The 19014-nt window shown below is 40.8% G+C and overlaps 1 pseudogene; it reads right to left on the bottom strand.

Moving 5' to 3' along the window:
* Positions 1–321: 321 nt before the first annotated feature.
* LOC117509232 lies at positions 322–18452 on the bottom strand (annotated as a pseudogene).
* Between the last annotated feature and the right edge of the window lie 562 nt (positions 18453–19014).

The following is a 19014-nucleotide window of genomic DNA, read 5'->3' as shown; positions in this document are numbered from 1 at the left end:
CAGTCATAACAGCGTTGAAAGAAAAAAAACATTAACAACACTACCACCTGGTGGTATAATGAGCTCATTCTTACCATCACTTCCAAACAGATTTTCAAAGAATATCATCTCTTCAACTTAAACAGTACCTCATTATGGTTCGCAAGCAAATCAACCTATTGGCGTTGTTTACTTTGAAAGTGAATATGAATGAAAGGCAAGCATCATATGAAAAAGGGAGCCCACATGAACACTTAAAGGAGTACCCTTATCAACAGTTCTTTTATTTATCTCATAAAGAAAGCACAGGAACAAGAGATAAATGGTTGATGTGAATATTATCTAATGTTTTACAGTGACACTTTTAGAAATCATGTGTTTCCGTGTGTTTTTTTCTGGCTTTAATATTATTATGTAGCACTTTGGGGCAAATATACATACCAGAAGTCCATAACTGGATGCCAAAATAGCAAACACCTCTGTGACTGTAGAATATTTCCCTGGGGAAGTAATGTAAGCGGGGACAAAGGCCACCCACACTGCACAAAAAATCAGCATACTGAATGTGATGAGTCTGGCATCATTAAAGCTGTCTGGGAGTTTCCTTGCAAGGAAGGCCAAAAGAAGGCAGAGGCAGGCCAACAGTCCAATGTACCCCAGCACCATAGCAAATGCTATGGGTGACCCCTGGTCACACAACAGAATGACAATGGCACTCCCAGGAGGTATGAGTTTGAGAGGAGTGGGAGGATCAAGAACCAGCCACACTGTACATATTATTACCTGTAGAAGGAAGAATTTGTTGTGTTAAAATGCATACAAAGGATCTTTTCAAGTAAAGTAAACAAAGAACAGAAAGTGACATCCTCACCTGAACCATTGTGCAAAGGGTAATGATTGTCTTTTGCTGCACAGGCCCAAACCATTTCACAACATTACTGCCTGGGATTAGAGCTCTGAAAGCCATTAACACCACTATAGTTTTCCCCAGGATACAAGAGACACAAAGGACAAAGATAATCCCAAACGCTGTGTGTCGCAGCATGCAGGACCATCAGAGGGCCGGCCTATGAAGGTGAGAGCACACAGAAACACAGAGTCAAGGAGAAGAGCAGCAAGAAGCTAAGCTCAGAGTTGTTCGCCTTGACTAAAGGGGTCATTCTGTGCCAAGAAAATATAACGACCACCATAGTGGTACAGAGGGATCCAAAAAGGGACATAGCCATCAGCATAATGCCCAAATTGTCACTAAGAGACAGGAATTCCTCTTGTTTGGGAATGCAAGTTGTCTTCTCAGGATTGGACCAGAACTCTGGCAGGCAGCGCAAACACTCAATGGCATCTATGAAAACATACAAAGTTTTAGTTGCTTGTAGTGCCTTCATACTCTATGTCAGATGCTAAGGCTATATGTTGACTTGTTGTTCTTCACCAGTTTGGTTGCTGATCTCGCCGGCTGTACAGGCTACACAATCATGGCAGCAGATAGGAAAGTTAGGTCTAATTGCTTTTCGGGTTCCTGGAGGACAGATGGAACTGCAAACTGACAAGGGCACCTCAAAGATATATAAAATATTCCAACATACATTAAAATGCAGTTAACATGCACAGGTATTAGAATAATATTGCTTAAAATGTGCAAAATACATTCACTCTATTGAGATCCCTACTGAAGTTTGGTTGCCAGTCCATACAATGTTCTCTTCCTGAATTTGGAGTTTTTCCGTGGTTGCCGTCTCATCAAATTTTCCTAGAGTAAACAAACTCCATTTCTCCATTAGCTTGCATCTGCCAATTTACCAGGTCATACATGGCTGCAGGGTCACCATTCTCATCAAATTTTATTTCATCACCAAATGAATTGACATATTTCACTTGTTTAATGTAATGAAGCAGCTAAGGGGAAGATAATGTCCATGTGTTCATGTACAGAAATCTGCCATTTTCAGGCAATATTTTGATGTTACAAAACTTTTAATGAGTTGTTGAAGAATACATTGAATAGTACCTTCCAAGGTTCTATGTTGTCTGGATCTGGACAGGGCTGCCCTTTCTCACAGCTCCTCAAAGCCTTTATGGCATAAACAATGGCATACACAGCCTTGTAGACATTATAGGATATCCTGAGCTGTGACACATCTGAGTAATGTTCTTCATGTTCCTCAGGTCTTCTGTTCCAGAACACCGGGGTGTGCCTTCACTATATTCAAAAGCCTCAGTTTGCACACCCAGGCTGCAATGAAACATGTCTTCCCAAAAAGGTACCAAAAATGGATCATCAAGGGCATCTTTTGTCGAGGGATGCAGGCGAAGCAGAAAATCTTGTAATCCAGGAATTTGTGCTCGTTTATGGCAAATCCCATTGACCCTTGGAGGATGTGGTGGTACTTTACTGAGGTGGAGAGAACATGAGCTGTGCTCCAAGCCTCACTGGCCAACCACTGCATCCCAGTGAGCCCCATCCTAAAAACATATATATATTACAGTCAGTCAGTGACTTAACATCAAAACAGTTCAATGTCAAGACAAACTAGTTGTGAAATGAACTGGTCAGAACTGTTTGTTGTGATTTGGCGCTATACAAGAAAAAAGTTGATTGATTGATTGACTAGCAGGAGAGAGCATATCTCACCCGTGTTGGCCTCTCTTCATTGGCTTCCTGTTAATTCTAGAATAGAATTTAAAATTCTTCTTCTTACTTATAAGGTTTGAATAATCAGGTCCCATCTTATCTTAGGGACCTCGTAGTACCATATTACCCCATTAGAGCGCTTCGCTCTCAGACTGCGGGCTTACTTGTAGTTCCTAGGGTTTGTAAGAGTAGAATGGGAGGCAGAGCCTTCAGCTTTCAGGCTCCTCTCCTGTGGAACCAGCTCCCCAATCAGATCAGGGAGACAGATACCCTCTCTACTTTAAGATTAGGCTTTAAAACTTTCCTTTTCGCTAAGGCTTATGGTTAGGGCTGGATCGGGTGACCCTGGACCATCCCTTGGTTATGCTGCTTTAGACGTAGATTGTGGGGGGGTTCCCATGATGCACTGTTTCTTTCTCTTTTTGCTCCGTATGCATCACTCTGCATTTAATCATTAGTGATCGATCTCTGCCCCCCTTCACGGCATGTCTTTTTCCTGGTTCTTTCCCTCAGCCCCAACCAGTCTCAGCAGAAGACTGCCCCTCCCTGAGCCTGGTTCTGCTGGAGGTTTCTTCCTGTTAAAAGGGAGTTTTTCCTTCCCACTGTAGCCAAGTGCTTGCTCATAGGGGGTCGTTTTGACCGTTGGGGTTTTTCATAATTATTGTATGGCCTTGCCTTACAATATAGAGCGCCTTGGGGCAACTGTTGTTGTGATTTGGCGCTATATAAGAAAAAAGTTGATTGATTGATTGATTGACTATATCCACCAATATGCACGCATCTATCTGCAACAACTAAGTAACGTGGGTGTCCTCTCAACACAGGAAACTGCAGGCTGGATCGAGGTCAGGAAAAATACCACATAGCTATTCTGCCATAATTGATGATGCCATGCAATGCATGTCATCTGGATCTCCTAAAGTAACTCATCACTCGATACAGAGGCATTATGCTCCAGAGGGATCTAGGACCAGAAACCTTAGAACATGATGAAATGAGACCACAAATTGAAATGACTGAACTGTGACTCAACTTTGGTGCTGTGCATCCTTATGGGCAAAATACCTGAGTGCAGCATCAAATAACACTGATGCATCTTGTTCCACAGCAAACACCAGAATCACACGAGCACCAGAGAGCCTAATTTTGTGAATGATAGATGCAACAGCAGCTGGTGCGCAGTTCTTAGGGATGAACTCATGGACAGCAATACAAGCACCTAATCTTCTAACCTAAGAGAACAAGAAGGCAAATTACATGTTGTATTGTGTTACCAAGATAAAATCCAATGTAACAGTGTACTAAGGTTTAAGTTCTTAAGGTGCGTTTAGACATAACCAAGACGCATTACGAATGTCATTTTTCTGTCATTCATGACACATTCTTGACATTCTTAATGTGACTTAACGCATCTGAATAGGTTTCTTAATAGTGCGTGTTGGTGCGTGATATTCTTGATATTCGTGGAGCATGTTTTTGCCTGTCAGAAAATCTTCCACGAATGTCACACACCACCCTCATTTAGTCTCATGTCGTGGAGGTCGCAACTGAGCATATTGATCCATCTTGATGAGTAGTGATCCTTAATAGAACGTGACAACATTCGTAGTGGTTCCTGTGATGGTTCTTGGAGCCAAAACTGTCACGCGTTATTACGAAGTGACACGGAAACTGTCAAGTTTTGACACGACTTGTAATGCAGCGTCACATTTCACTGCACGCCACGACAATCAGTTTTCTGTCACATGCGCACAATTAAACTCGGCTCCAAATGTTGTTTCACGGTTCCTGCTGAAGCTCCTCAGGACGCTCCTGCAGGTGTTCCACCTGCTGTTGTACCCGATGAGCGGGGAGAATGAGTCTGAGCAACCAGAGGAGCGAGAGGAGACTCATGTGCAGCCAGACATCTCTGCATCTCCTCCAGTCCGGCGGAGGAAGAAGCATGTGCACAATTAAACCCTGCTGCACCGCATTCAGTTTGATTGCTGACACCAAGTCAGCTAAAAGTCTAATTTCAGTGCTCTTCAGCATGCTCCTGCAGGTGTTCCACCTGCTGCATGTGCCTGATGTTTGGGAAAATGCACGAGACAAGAGCCACATGAAGCCACACATCTGGCTCTGTCCTCCTCCTCCTCTCTGTGCCACTCCATGGCACAGAGCCCAACTATGCATGCAGTCACAAAGTTCTTCTGAAAAACTGGTGCGATCTGAATTCGGTTGGATGAATAGGGTGTGTGTGGAGACAATTCACTTCGTTCACAATGTGACAGAACTTAACGATGCGCTGTTCGCGCAATAGCGCGCAACAATGCGGAACACTATTCTTGACCGTGCGTAATGGTTCCTGATAATTCTCCAGCAACACATGCCATTAATTGTAATGTGTGGTAACAGGTTGCAGCAGTTCCTGAGGACACCTGATGCCTCTGCCCTGAATCATCACATTTGTGATCAGCGGCCAAGAATGTGTACTTCGTGGCATTCGTGACTTGTCATTGTTATATGTAAACACAGCATTAGGAGCAAGGATTTGACCTTCTCAGCAAAGATGCTTGCCCCACCACGTCCATAGGCATCATCCCCTGCTATCACACCCACCCACGTCCAGCCAAAATGTTGAACAAGTTGTGCTATGGCATCTACCTAAAGAGATTGGAAGATAGAATCAAAAATGCTGAGAAAAGAGCAAGAGATGGACACACAGACTGTTTTTAAAGTACGTGAAGGCACATTGACCTGAATGTGTCTAACTCATTGATTTCTATTTAATCCACTAGATGGCGGATGCAGCCTGTGAGCTGTTGCCAGACAGCCTCCATCTTGCTGAGCATTATTATGCATCCTCAAGCATTAGATTAAATAGAAATTGATCATTCACTTACTTAAACTTGGGTTAAAGTGATCTGAAAATGCAGTTTTGTGCAGCCTTCAGGTGCTGCAACAAACTGACAAAGGATTGTGGAGTGAGCTTTCATAAGTCAGTATTATATGTAATATTAATGATGTGGGAAAATGACTAAAATTGCTGAATAAAGGTTAGAAAATTATTAATTTTTTGTGTCCATCTGTATTCTGTAAAGTAGTCACTTCAGTTTCACTACCTGAATGCTTCGTCGTGATAAATTTCTCACCATTCATTTAGCGATGCAATTAGAATTCTCATAAGTCTCAATTTATCCATTTTTAATTAGCCTCTATTTTCCATCCTGAAATATTCTGTAAGAACAAATTCATAGAATGGAAATGTTTTGGGTTTTTTTTCTCTCAATTTGATGCATGACATGACAGTTGCTATATTTTGCTACTAATATAAGAATATACACAGTTGAGATTAATTTCTCTGATAAACTCTATATTCCAATGTAGTGTTTTCAAATCCTGCTGGAGTGGAGTGCACACAATCAGAGTTAACACACTCATAAGGGGAAAGCGTGTCATGCCAAGTACATCCCCAATTCCAATGAAGTTGGGACATTGTGTAAAATGTAAATAAAAACAGAATACAATGATTTGCAAATCCTCTTCACCCTATATTCAACTGAATACACCACAAAGACAAGATATTTAATGTTCAAATCGATAAACTTTATTATTTTTGTGCAAATGTTTGCTCATTTTGAAATGGATGACTGCAACATTTTTCAAAAAAGCTGTTACAGTGGTATGTTTACCACTGTGTTACATCACCTTTCCTTCTAACAACACTCAATAAGCAGTTGGGAACTGAGGACACTAATTGTTGAAGCTTAGTCGGTGGAATTCTTTCCCATTCTTGCTTGATGTACGACTTCAGTTGTTCGTCTGGGGTCTCCATTGTCGTATGTTGCACTTCATAATGTGCCACACATTTTCAATGGACAGGTCTGGACTGCAGGCAGGTCAATCTAGTACCCACACTCTTTAACGATGAAACCATGCTGTGGTAACACCTGCAGAATGTGGCTTGGCATTGTCTTGCTGAAACAAGCAGGGACGTCCCTGAAAAAGATGTTGCTTGGATGGCAGCATGTGTTGCTCCAAAACCTGGATGTACCGTTCAGCTTTGATGGTGCCATCAGAGATGTGTAAGTTGCCCATGACATGGGCACTAACACACCCCCATACCATCACAGATGCTGGATTTTGAACTTTGCACTGGTAACAATCTGGATGGTCTTTTCCCTCTTTTGTCTGGAGAACACGATGTCCATGATTTCCAAAAACAATTTCAAATGAGGACTCATCAGATCACAGCACACATTTCCACTTTGCATCTGTCCATTTCAAATGAACTTGGGAACATGGGAGAGAAGGTGGCGGTGTTTATGGATGTTGTTGATGTATGGCTTTTGCTCTGCATGGTAGAGTTTTAACTTGCACTTGTAGATGTAGCGACGAACTGTGTTAACTAACAATGGTTTTCATCAAATTTCCCAGTCTTCTGTTGCCCCGTTCCAACTTTTTTGAAATGTGTTGCAGGCATCCATTTCAAAATTAGCAAATATTTGCACAAAACAATAAAGTTTATCAGTTTGAACATTAAATATCTTGTCTTTGTGGTATATTCAATTGAATATAGGTTGAAGAGGATTTGCAAATCATTGTATTCTGTTTTTATTTACATTTTACACAATGTCCCAACTTCAATGGAATTGGGGTTGTAAGGAGGCAAGGTTGACCGCATTGCTATGTGTGACCCAGTCTTCTAAGAGCTGTGATTGGTTGTCACAAAAAGGGAAAGAGAAAAAAAACAAATGCGCTCCACACTTCTAGTTATGAATGGACAGTAAAATCAACCAATCATATAACCTGGACTGTATTTAAAAAAGGAACTGTGAGGAACTGTGTTAACTGACAATGGTTTTCTAAAGTGTTCCTGAGCCCACGCGGTAAGATTCTTTACACAGTGATGTCGGTTGTTAATGCAGTGCCACCTGAGGGATCAAAGGTCACAGGCATTCAGTGTTGGTTTTCAACATGTAGCTCACGTGTAGTAAGTTCTCCAGATTCTCTAAATCTTCTAATTATAATATGGACTGTAGATGATGGAATCCCTAAATTCCTTGCAATTGAACATTTTGAAACATTGTTCTTAAACTGTTGGACTATTTTTCACACAGTTATTTACAAAGTGGTGATCCTTGTCCCGTCCCGTCTACCCAATCATGACACTCACAATTAGTGTCTTCAGTTCCCAAACACTTATTGAGTGTTGTTAGAAGGAAAGGTGATGTAATACAGTGGTAAACATACGACTGTTCCAGCTTTTTTGAAACACGTTGCATGCATCCATTTCAAAATGAGCAAATATTTGCACAAAAACAATAAAGTTTATCAGTTTGAACATTAAACATCTTGTCTTTGTGGTGTATTCAATTGAATATAGGTTTGAAGAGGATTTGCAAATCACTGTATTCTATTTTTATTTACATTTTACACAATGTCCCAACTTCACTGGAATTGGGGCTGTAGTTATCCCCGACAGGAATTGCATCCGCTGACGCCCGCTGTTTCATTTTAAATGGACTGTATCAGCCGCTCAAAGCACTTTACAAATAATGCCTCACCCTGATGTGAGGGTGCTGCCATACAAGGAACTCACTACACACCGGGAGCAACTAACGGATTAAGGACCTTGCCCAAGGACCCTTAGTGATTTTCCAGTCAGACTGGGATTTGAACCAAGGATCCTCTGGTCTCAAGCCCCAATGCTTTAAACACTAGACTATTACCTCCCTTTTATTTATTTTATTTGAGTGCTCTGTAAAAGAGGCACCACAGGTGGATTTAACAGCAGTCTTTAATGTTAATATCTTTAATATGCTGCAAGTGTGTGAAGCTCGTACTTTCACCCCTGATTATTTCCCATCTTTAGCTTCATAATGAAATTAATTAAGGATGATACAAGTATCTCAGCTCACGGCAGACATAATGTGCTTATATATGTTTCTGTTTGACAAACTGATGGTATTATTTTCTATGTTGATAAAGATAATGACTCCAATGGTTGGGCAGTGGTGGGCACAGCTAACCAAAAAAATTACCTTCGATAACCATTAATCAGATAACTGAAAAGTTATCTTTTATGATGATAAACCGGTAAACTGCTAAAAAAAATATCTTTATCTTGCTTGCCTCTACTGGTGGTTGGCTCTCACTGCGGTATTGTATCACTTCCTGTTCCGGAGCACAGCGGTGTTTTTCTGTATCTGTTAGCTGTTTAATCTGCGCAGTTAGATTGATCTAGTTATCTAGATTACGATTTGTTTCCCAGTGTAATCTTTACGTGCCTTAACTAAAGCACTCCTTCTGCTGAATCACCTCTAAATTATTTACACATTATTCACTTTGCGTGTTTTAGGAATCCGCTAGGTTAGCGTAGCTACTAGCTCTTAGCTGATTTAGCATGGCGGCTTCTCCTGTCTCTCCCGCACTTTTCTGCTCTGGGTGTGAAATGTTTAGTTATTCCTCGGCCTCCTTTAGCAGTAACGGTACTTGTAATAAGTGTAGCTTATTCGTAGCTTTGGAGGCCAGGCTGGGCGAATTGGAGACTCGGCTCTGCACCGTGGAAAATTCTACAGCTAGCCAGGCCCCTGTAGTCGGTGCAGACCAAGGTAGCTTAGCCGCCGTTAGTTACCCCCTGGCAGATCCCGAGCAGCCGGGAAAGCAGGCTGACTGGGTGACTGTGAGGAGGAAGCGTAGCCCTAAACAGAAGCCCCGTGTACACCGCCAACCCATTCACATCTCTAACCGTTTTTCCCCACTCGACGACACACCCGCCGAGGATCAAACTCTGGTTATTGGCGACTCTGTTTTGCGAAATGTGAAGTTAGCGACACCAGCAACCATAGTCAATTGTCTTCCGGGGGCCAGAGCAGGCGACATTGAAGGAAATTTGAAACTGCTGGCTAAGGCTAAGCGTAAATTTGGTAAGATTGTAATTCACGTCGGCAGTAATGACACCCGGTTACGCCAATCGGAGGTCACTAAAATTAACATTAAATCGGTGTGTAACTTTGCAAAAACAATGTCGGACTCTGTAGTTTTCTCTGGGCCCCTCCCCAATCAGACCGGGAGTGACATGTTTAGCCGCATGTTCTCCTTGAATTGCTGGCTGTCTGAGTGGTGTCCAAAAATGAGGTGGGCTTCATAGATAATTGGCAAAGCTTCTGGGGAAAACCTGGTCTTGTTAGGAGAGACGGCATCCATCCCACTTTGGATGGAGCAGCTCTCATTTCTAGAAATCTGGCCAGTTTTCTTAAATCCTCCAAACCGTGACTATCCAGGGTTGGGACCAAGAAGCAGAGTTGTAGTCTTACACACCTCTCTGCAGCTTCTCTCCCCCTGCCATCCCCTCATTACCCCATCCCCGTAGAGACGGTGCCTGCTCCCAGACTACCAGCAAAAAATAACCAGCAAAAATCTATTTAAGCATAAAAATTCAAAAAGAAAAAATAATATAGCACCTTCAACTGCACCACAGACTAAAACAGTTAAATGTGGTCTATTAAACATTAGGTCTCTCTCTTCTAAGTCCCTGTTGGTAAATGATATAATAATTGATCAACATATTGATTTATTCTGCCTTACAGAAAACTGGTTACAGCAGGATGAATATGTTAGTTTAAATGAGTCAACACCCCCGAGTCACACTAACTGTCAGAATGCTCGTAGCACGGGCCGGGGCGGAGGATTAGCAGCAATCTTCCATTCCAGCTTATTAATTAATCAAAAACCCAGACAGAGCTTTAATTCATTTGAAAGCTTGACTCTTAGTCTTGTCCATCCAAATTGGAAGTCCCAAAAACCAGTTTTATTTGTTATTATCTATCGTCCACCTGGTCGTTACTGTGAGTTTCTCTGTGAATTTTCAGTCCTTTTGTCTGACTTAGTGCTTAGCTCAGATAAGATAATTATAGTGGGTGATTTTAACATCCACACAGATGCTGAGAATGACAGCCTCAACACTGCATTTAATCTATTATTAGACTCTATTGGCTTTGCTCAAAAAGTAAATGAGTCCACCCACCACTTTAATCATATCTTAGATCTTGTTCTGACTTATGGTATGGAAATAGAAGACTTAACAGTATTCCCTGAAAACTCCCTTCTGTCTGATCATTTCTTAATAACATTTAAATTTACTCTGATGGACTACCCAGCAGTGGGGAATAAGTTTCATTACACTAGAAGTCTTTCAGAAAGTGCTCTAACTAGGTTTAAGGATATGATTCCTTCTTTATGTTCTCTAATGCCATATACCAACACAGTGCAGAGTAGCTACCTAAACTCTGTAAGTGAGATAGAGTATCTCGTCAATAGTTTTACATCCTCATTGAAGACAACTTTGGATGCTGTAGCTCCTCTAAAAAAGAGAGCTTTAAATCAGAAGTGCCTGACTCCGTGGTATAACTCACAAACTCGTAGCTTAAAGCAGATAACCCGTAAGTTGGAAAGGAAATGGCATCTCACTAATTTAGAAGATCTTCACTTAGCCTGGAAAAAGAGTCTGTTGCTCTATAAAAAAGCCCTCCGTAAAGCTAGGACATCTTTTTACTCATCACTAATTGAAGAAAATAAGAACAACCCCAGGTTTCTTTTCAGCACTGTAGCCAGGCTGACAAAGAGTCAGAGCTCTATTGAGCTGAGTATTCCATTAACTTTAACTAGTAATGACTTCATGACTTTCTTTGCTAACAAAATTTTAACTATTAGAGAAAAAATTACTCATAACCATCCCAAAGACGTATCGTTATCTTTGGCTGCTTTCAGTGATGCCGGTATTTGGTTAGACTCTTTCTCTCCGATTGTTCTGAGTTATTTTCATTAGTTACTTCATCCAAACCATCAACATGTTTATTAGACCCCATTCCTACCTGCTCAAGGAAGCCCTACCATTATTTAATGCTTCGATCTTAAATATGATCAATCTATCTTTGTTAGTTGGCTATGTACCACAGGCTTTTAAGGTGGCAGTAATTAAACCATTACTTAAAAAGCCATCACTTGACCCAGCTATCTTAGCTAATTATAGGCCAATCTCCAACCTTCCTTTTCTCTCAAAAATTCTTGAAAGGGTAGTTGTAAAACAGCTAACTGATCATCTGCAGAGGAATGGTCTATTTGAAGAGTTTCAGTCAGGTTTTAGAATTCATCATAGTACAGAAACAGCATTAGTGAAGGTTACAAATGATCTTCTTATGGCCTCGGACAGTGGACTCATCTTTGTGCTTGTTCTGTTAGACCTCAGTGCTGCTTTTGATACTGTTGACCACAAGATTTTATTACAGAGATTAGAGCATGCCATAGGTATTAAAGGCACTGCGCTGCGGTGGTTTGAATCATATTTGTCTAATAGATTACAATTTGTTCATGTAAATGGGGAATCTTCTTCACAGACTAAAGTTAATTATGGAGTTCCACAAGGTTCTGTGCTAGGACTAATTTTATTCACTTTATACATGCTTCCCTTAGGCAGTATTATTAGACAGTATTGCTTAAATTTTCATTGTTACGCAAATGTTACCCAGCTTTATCTATCCATGAAGCCAGAGGACACACACCAATTAGCTAAACTGCAGGATTGTCTTACAGACATAAAGACGTGGATGACCTCTAATTTCCTGCTTTTAAACTCAGATAAAACTGAAGTTATTGTACTTGGCCCCACAAATCTTAGAAACATGGTGTCTAACCAGATCCTTACTCTGGATGGCATTACCCTGACCTCTAGTAATACTGTGAGAAATCTTGGAGTCATTTTTGATCAGGATATGTCATTCAAAGCGCATATTAAACAAATATGTAGGACTGCTTTTTTGCATTTACGCAATATCTCTAAAATCAGAAAGGTCTTGTCTCAGAGTGATGCTGAAAAACTAATTCATGCATTTATTTCCTCTAGGCTGGACTATTGTAATTCATTATTATCAGGTTGTCCTAAAAGTTCCCTAAAAAGCCTTCAGTTAATTCAAAATGCTGCAGCTAGAGTACTGACGGGGACTAGAAGGAGAGAGCATATCTCACCCATATTGGCCTCTCTTCATTGGCTTCCTGTTAATTCTAGAATAGAATTTAAAATTCTTCTTCTTACTTATAAGGTTTTGAATAATCAGGTCCCATCTTATCTTAGGGACCTCGTAGTACCATATCACCCCAATAGAGCACTTCGCTCTCAGACTGCAGGCTTACTTGTAGTTCCTAGGGTTTGTAAGAGTAGAATGGGAGGCAGAGCCTTCAGCTTTCAGGCTCCTCTCCTGTGGAACCAGCTCCCAATTCAGATCAGGGAGACAGACACCCTCTCTACTTTTAAGATTAGGCTTAAAACTTTCCTTTTTGCTAAAGCTTATAGTTAGGGCTGGATCAGGTGACCCTGAACCATCCCTTAGTTATGCTGCTATAGACGTAGACTGCTGGGGGGTTCCCATGATGCACTGTTTCTTTCTCTTTTTGCTCTGTATGCACCACTCTGCATTTAATCATTAGTGATCGATCTCTGCTCCCCTCCACAGCATGTCTTTTTCCTGGTTCTCTCCCTCAGCCCCAACCAGTCCCAGCAGAAGACTGCCCCTCCCTGAGCCTGGTTCTGCTGGAGGTTTCTTCCTGTTAAAAGGGAGTTTTTCCTTCCCACTGTAGCCAAGTGCTTGCTCACAGGGGGTCGTTTTGACCGTTGGGGTTTTACATAATTATTGTATGGCCTTGCCTTACAATATAAAGCGCCTTGGGGCAACTGTTTGTTGTGATTTGGCGCTATATAAAAAAATTGATTAATTGAATTGATTGATTGATTGATAACCGATAATCAATAACTATTAGCATTGATTTGGACATGGCCACATCAGTTGATACTGTTGGTTTCTGATAAACCAGTTTCACTTTAAGTGCCGCAGGGGCTGCTGGGCAAATTCAAGGATCACTCTGTATTTACTGGCAGAGTAAAATACAAGTAGTAAATATAAATTCTTGTAGGGGTGGTGGCCAAGTGGTTAATGCATTTGGTTTCAGTGCAGAAGGTTCTGGGTTCAAATCCCACCCCTGCCACATTTCTCCATGTAATGTGGAGTTGCGTCAGGAAGGGCATCCAGCCTAAAACCTGTGCCAGTTCAACATGTAGATCCACCTTGGATTTTCTGTGGCGACCCCGAGTGCAAACAAGGGAGCAGCCGAAGGGACTTACTTTACTACTAGTAAATATAAATTCTTACCTGTTAGTTTCAGTGGGATTTAATTGAAAAGAAGAAATGTCCCAATCTGTACACACCTGCGTCGTGAGGGCTCCTCTCTCCCACTGAGTCTCGGCAATACCGTCAGCCACAATGAAATAAAATAAAATACTGTTAAAATTAGTCTGTTCTTCTTCATCTTCTTCTTCTTTCGGATCCAATGGCGGACAGCACCAGTTTAAGGTCCATTTACCGCCACCTACCGGGCTGGTGAGTGACCGTTGAGGTTTTACAAAACCTTAACTCCTGGCAGCTATAGTCATTTGTTTACATGCGATGAATTAATCTAATGTCCTTTAGATATTTAAATAATTCTTTTTGCACAATGTGTGATGGGCTTTGCAGCAGATTTCCGAGGGACAAAGGACGGAAACACTGTAATGTCCAAAGTGAACCTTAACTACACTACCCACAATGCTCCCTGCATCGACCGGCCAATCACATTTTGCACTTAATGAAGACGTCTTCAGCAAGCGACAGCCAGTCTGCCATAAATAAACACACAACAGATGGACTAAAATGTTTGATTTTAAGGTTTGCAAATGTTTTTGGCTGTTAAACTTTGCTCACGTTACCAGAGAAAAAAAAATGTTGTCGGACTGAAAGTTATCGGAACTAAATTTATCAGAAGATAATTGGTCCGATGATGGTTTTAAAATTTATCTGAAAAGCTAATCCACTAGCAAAAACATTAGTTTCGATAATTATCTGCTATCAAATTAGCTGAACTGTGCCCACCACTGTGGTTGGGATAAAATAAACAAAATTCATAAGTTCAGGTGAACTCTTCACAACATCTGGACTGGGACTAACAAATTAATTCAAGTCTATTGTATAAATAGTCTGATCCTCTTCTGTATTTGTTTTGACAAATATTGACTGTACAAAGGTGGGATTGAGTTCGAATAAATGTAACAGCACAGTAATAACATGGAAAATGCAGATTTATGGTGAAACTCTCTTGAAAACATTGATCATGTCCATTGATTTCTATTTATGTCTGGTTGTCAAGACGCTAACCAAGATGGCGGCACTCTGGCAACAGCCAGGCAATGAGTGGATCGCCCAAGTCCTCCATCTAGTGATTCAAGAGATATCTATGGTCTAACCTGGAAGAAGTCACTGGGCATGGTCCTTAGGAAGGCAGGGAACTCCCGTTTGTCACTGAGACAAGCACAGCTGGAGAAGTAACTAACCTAATAGAAATAACACAGACTACATGCATTCGTTAATCATATTTGACAAATAAACTTCAATCTGCTAGAAGCAATGTCGTCATGTTAGCTTGATATGCATAAATCTACTGTAGTTACTTATTTAATTCCATTCCCTGTCTTACCTGTGGTATGTTGAAAACTCCAAAAAAGCTAGCCACTACCAAAGACTGAGTGGAACCTCCATCTCCAATTACTGCTGGTATAGTCCCTTGACAGGCGGTTCTGCCTTGTTTTTCTGCTTCACCACTTGAACTCTTCTCAGTTCCAGTTAGCTGCATGGCAGCTCTTAGAGCCTGGTGGGGTGTACTGCATGAATCATATATTTTATACCCCAGTGTAATATTCGGAAGGATTTTGCTATTTCTGTTGACCTCCTCAATGGCAAAGATCATAGTCTGCATCCAGCGAAACGCCCGAAAGTTAAATCTGGAAGAACCAAAAACACCCTCTGACATGAAAATATTATTAGCAATTAATCCTCTGAGTGATCTACTCACCTTTGATGAGGCAGCAATCTTTAAGCTCTAAACAAAGTCAAACCTCAGCCCCTATCTTGACTTGTACTGTGCATTGTACAAAGTGCATTTAGCGTGTGATCGATGCCACTTTACTATTTATATGGCATGCCATCAAGCATATAGTAAAAAGTAATTCAGGATAGCTCTGCAACTAATGGGTTTAACCCTCTGGACTCGAATGACACACCCTCGTGTCAAAAGTCACATGACCTAAAGCGTAAGTAGCCCAAAATCTGCTCCACTCTTGAGTGTCTGTTTGAATGTGTTGAAAGTGGAGACTTTAACCTCCACACCACGTTTTAAATTTTGTTAATAGGCCAAGTATAACTTGAATTAATATTAATAATTTACAAAAGTTTTTTGGGGGTAGATGATATTCTCATATTCGCTGCATGTTTTGCAGACAGCCGCAGCAGAAACAATTGATTTCCTCCTCATGGCTGCAGGAGCGAGAGGGTTGGAATGAAATACAACTCTCTCAACTGCAGCAGGAGAGAGGGGTGTTACCGTTGGTAGAAAACTCAATAACTAACCAATCACATTCACCAACTCCATGTGGGATTGATGAAAACACACAGACCCCACGTGGGTGTGTGCGCACGCGCATTTTGCGAACTGGACTTTTCTTCCATGTCTCTCTGTCTGCAACAGCAAAGAAGTAAAAAAATACATAATTTTTCTTCATCACTGGTGTAAAATACATTACCAAATAAACAATGATCCCCAATCCATGTAATTTAGTTGCTGAGCGAAAGGAAATTGTGGCTTCATGTGGAGCAAAAAGGAGAAAGTGATCAGCTTTGAAAGTTGTATGTTATTTGCTGTGCTTGGAGTGTGTTGTAATGTGTGTGGTGGAGTGTTTTAGTGTGTGTGGTGGTGTTTTTTTTTTGTTTTGTTTTTAGTGCATCAAAATAATCAGATGTTTTGGAACAGCATGTCAAGTCTCTCTCTCTTTTTTTGAACTGCATGAAGACGATTGAAACGCAGAGCACGTCATCAGAGTCTGAACCAGAGCGTGATCAATCTGATGATGAAATGGACTTTATTGTTCTGGTCTGGATGAAGGAGAGCAGGTGGATTCACCAATCTGTGCGGACAGATATAAACAGTGAGTCGGACCATGTGCTTCTCGTTCCATCTTCTCCAGGACTCATGTGGTTCTGCACCAGTGCCAAGTCCTGGAACACAGAACAGGGTGGAGGCACACACTGCCCCAACAGTCAGCAGGCTCCAGGGATGGAAAACACAGGAGTTCAGGTAGAGACCTCCCCCCACCCCCACCCAAAGTCCAAAACACGTTTTTATATTTTTTTTGTGTGTGTCTTTTTTGGCCACTAAGACAGCCAGGATAGTCTGTACCAATATCAAAAAAAAAAAAAAAAAAAAAAAAAAAAGCTACAAAAGCAAGGAATTAGGGAAAAATACACATGGATATTGAGGTGGAATATCTGTACAAATTTTTGGAGCTTCTGGTGTGCATTGAACAGGAATTGTTTTTCTGAGTGACACAAATATAATTTGTGTGGCATCTTATTGCATGTAAATGTGTTTTTTTTTTTTCTGATTCAAATTTTATGTTTTGGGGTGAATATTGGGTCACTGTTTTAATGCAGTATGGCGGAGTGAAAGAAAAAACTGTAAAGTCACACAGGTGAGGCTGTGCTGAAAAAAATGACACCAAACAAAGCCAGGTAAACAGTTTTTGTAAGGTCACTTATGAAGGTAAAACCAAAAGTAGTCAAAATGCTCAAACATAGTCAAAGCTCCAGAGGGTTAGAGTTGATCACAAGCTAATCTATTGTCATTGCATGACATAAGGTAAGTGACGCGATGACAGCATCAATAAACCATCAGAAAATTACAACATCACACTCTGCAAAGGACATTTCCTAGATACCTGCAAAAACAGAATTTGATGAACATTTTCTGTGTCATTGGTCTTGCCACTCCTCCCATAACATCCATTTTACATACATCAATAGAGTCGAGAGCGTCAAAGTAATGCCTGTTAACACTGGATTAAGACCTATATAAGAACTTCAAGACCATGACATACTGTCAACTTTCACGGATCTTGGCTGGTCTCCAGTTTGATCTGTTATTTGCGTTATCAACAAGTCTGCATTGTGTCTGAATTGTGCGAGTGAAATATATGTTAATATCCATGATCAGTGATGTAATCCCATGCAGATTCAATTGAGAGACTAATACAACCAATAGGATCAGGTTGGGAGTGGGTTGGGATCTGTGAGAGTTAACAAAACCAATTATGAGACCCATGTATCTTTTAATCGGTTGCACAACTGCTGCGAGTGTTTTAAATAGTTCAGTACACTCGCACACCTATTGGAGACTGATGGAGAGTGATGGCGACCAAGAGGTTCATTTGTTTTACACACACACACACACATACACACACACACACACACACACACACACGTATATACATACATACATGACATGACTAAGGTTATTAAAAATGAGGACTTAGAGGCGTATCTTTGAATAGATCAAGCACAAAATAATGCCCTAAAATGATATGTTTCAGACAAGATTTGTTTTTGGTTTTAATGACTGATATTGTACCCGCAGTGCCTTTGTATATTTATTTTGATAAAACAATGTCATGGGACAAAAATGAGGATGTGCTACACTGTATAGTGCCTGACTAATTCTGAAGGAGTATCCCTTCAAATATGAACCACTTTTAAGTGCAAATCAACATTTTTTCATGCAAAAGTTTACAAATCAACTTTGAGAGTTTATTTTTTTGACAAAGCGTTATGTCAGGGAAGTGTAACCCACAACATTGCCAGTGAATCAAACCTTACCTGGTGCATTGTGTTGGAAGAGGTGCAGAAGTGAAGGATAGATTAGGTACTATAACCATGTCATGAAGGGAGAAAAGACCACCCAAAGTGATATCACCATTTTTCTGCAACACAGGTAGGAATGTAGATCCTGGGATTATGTGGCACTGTTGGGTCTGGTCCTGGTGAGAAACCAAGACTGTACCCCACCATATGATACTGAAAAAAAACAGGTCTATTCTTCTACATGGAATCTTGAGTTCTTCTGATATCATCCCAAACCAGCACATATTTTTCTTTCAGCCAAATCACAGCTTGAATAAAGTACCAAAAAAGAAAGAAAAATGGCAGTTATCAACAAAAATTTCAGCTATTGCAAAAAAGAGGATATCCAATCCAAAACCATCTAATTTAAACAAAAGAATGACGATTTTAAAATCACAGCTGGAATCTAAATGGTAGTGCCTCACATAAACTATGGACCAAAAAATCAATTTCTATTTTAATCAACATCATAATGACTGCTGCATCAACTGCAGCCTGTGGAGCCGACACAGAGTTGTTGCCCGTATATGCGCCCTGTCTTAAGCAGGAAAAATTCTCCTGGGCCACCGATCAATGGAAAACCAACCCTCAGTTTCATGGTAACAACAAACT

The sequence above is a fragment of the Thalassophryne amazonica genome, chromosome 4 (assembly GCF_902500255.1).
Source record: "Thalassophryne amazonica chromosome 4, fThaAma1.1, whole genome shotgun sequence".
NCBI classification, from domain to species: domain Eukaryota; kingdom Metazoa; phylum Chordata; class Actinopteri; order Batrachoidiformes; family Batrachoididae; genus Thalassophryne; species Thalassophryne amazonica.
Note: the sequence above shows the minus strand (reverse complement) of the source record. Positions and strands in the feature narration are given on the sequence as shown.